This window comes from Protobothrops mucrosquamatus, unplaced genomic scaffold (assembly GCF_001527695.2).
Source record: "Protobothrops mucrosquamatus isolate PMUCROS unplaced genomic scaffold, P.Mucros_1.0 scaffold1468, whole genome shotgun sequence".
Lineage (NCBI taxonomy): Eukaryota > Metazoa > Chordata > Lepidosauria > Squamata > Viperidae > Protobothrops > Protobothrops mucrosquamatus.
The window spans coordinates 227,717-230,055 of NW_015387646.1; positions in this window are offsets into that span (position 1 = coordinate 227,717).

A 2,339-nucleotide genomic window follows, 5' to 3' on the forward strand; every position below is an offset into this window, starting at 1 on the left:
GCCCTCACTTCCTTCAGCCTACTTCAAAGGGACTGGATGTGGATATCACCAAACGGACTAACAATAACAATGAGGGTCATTAGCTTTCATGTAATCCTTTTGGAAGTCTCCTCCCGGCAATGAGGAAAAGGGGGTGAGAATGTAATGCCTGGGATTGTCACTGGGAGAAGGGGGTGACGGGGGTGTGGCTAATGGGGGAATCCCTTAAAACTTTGAATGGGATATCTTGGGCCCAAGTCCTGTCTAGAACGCCTGCATCCAGCTTTCTCTTAATAAAGATGCTTGTTGGAAGAAATATTCCAGGAGTTCTGTCTTCTTAAGATGCAAAGTGGGGTGGGTCCTTACATTAGACAGGACTTGCAAAATTAGTCCACCTGGAAGGAAGACCCTTGCCGGGGGACTTTGCAAAAACTACCATGTCAGACAGTGGAGTAAGGAAGGGAGAAAACTCCCCGGAAAGGGAGCCGGAAAGGGAGCCACTGCCCCGGCTGAAACCCTGCCAGCTGTCGGGATCTGAGAGGTCAGAATCCTCAGGAGAAGAAGTGGTGGAGACACGGGACCACAAACCTCGGTGGTCAATGGACGTTGGAAAGAAAGGCGAGTGGGGAAAGAAATCAAGAAAGGTGACTCTGAGACGGGGGCCCAAACAACCAGAATGGAAGCAGGAGATGGAGAAATCCCTGCACGCAAGTGAAGAGGAAGGGAGCTGGGCACCGTACTCGGACTGGATTCTAGAGAAAGCAATCGACCTAATGAAGCGAACTCTCAGCTCCCTAGGAGAGGGGAATCCTGAGCCCTACGCCCACCCCAGCTCCTGGAGCCGCAAAGAGAGAGACAATGAAGGGGAAGTGGAACCTGCAGCCCCGGGGACATCTACTGATCCAGTAGTCCCCACTCTTCGCCGAACCACAGATGGAAATCCGAATGGAAGAGACTACCGCCGAGAACAAAGGCACCGATCTATTCAAAGACGTCCGCCGCTGAAGGTGAAATTCAAAGGGGAGCCAACACGCTTGGGATTCTTCCTAACCCAAGTCCTCAGCTACATGGAGGAATATGGGCAGGACATCCCCAGCGACAAAGCCCGTATCCGGATTGTGCAATCTGCCTTAGACGGGCCGGCCGCAGATTGGGTGGTGAACTTGCACGACTCCAATGCCCCAGAGCTCAACGACTTCAACTGTTTTATGTCCTCCCTGAGAAGACGATTTGAGGACCCCCTGGCTGATCGCAAAGCCCGCGAAAGGATAAAAACGATGAGGCAAGGCAAACGCCCGGTAGCTGAATATACACAAGAATTCCGGGCCATTGCCAGCAAACTGAACTGGCCAGAAGACATCCTCCTTAGCCATTTCAAAGACGGACTAAATTATGACCTATATGATGCTTGCCTGCCCCGAGGGGACCCACACCAACTAGAAGAATGGTACGTCTTGGCAGAGGAAGCAGAGATCGACATATTGAAGAGGCACCGTCGAGGAAAACAATGGAGCCACTCACCGCCTGAGCTGACACGCGAACCAGTGAAACAATTGGCCACGGCCAAGAAGCAACCGGGGTGTTTCAAGTGCGGGAAAGAAGAGCACCAAGCTGTAGAATGCCGCTCAAGAGCCACCCAACACAACCCAAACAGATCACCGGCCAGTAACTCTGGAAAGCCTCCAGCTAAGCCAAAAGAACCTGCCATGAGAATGATAGAAGCTGTGGAATCCCCCACCTCTGCTCAGCAGGGGGAAAGAACCCCAGCCTACACCGCAGGGCCGGTGGACGTCTCAGATGACAGCTCGGAGGGCGAACCCCTGGTAAGTGGACGCATCACACCCATCCTCAAGACAGTGACTATATTCATCCCCCCCATGGCCAAAGCCGTGAGGGTGAGAGCATTAATAGACTCTGGCTGCACCCGCTGCCTCATTAGCCCGACGCTAGTGGGGAACCTGGGCATTCCGTTGAGGAGACTGGAACAACCCATCTCATTTGGCCAGTTAGATGGGTCCATAGCAGGGGGGTGCCAGCTACCCTAGCCACTTTACCAATACACCTCTCCCTGGGCAAACATGAGGAGGACATAACGTTTGTGGTGACCCCAGGCATGGAATGCCCAATGATCTTAGGGATGGAATGGTTACAAAAATGGAACCCCTGGGTGAACTGGAGGACGGCAGAAATCAAATTCCCGAAGGGGGACCCTATGGACTTAAAATCCCAAGGGGGGCTACCAGAATCAAGAACAGAAAAAGCATCCAGGGAGAGGAAAAGGGACTACCAGAAATACCAGAGGAATACAGAGACCTTGCTGAAGTTTTCAGTGAGGAGAGGGCGGATGAGCTCCCCCCCCC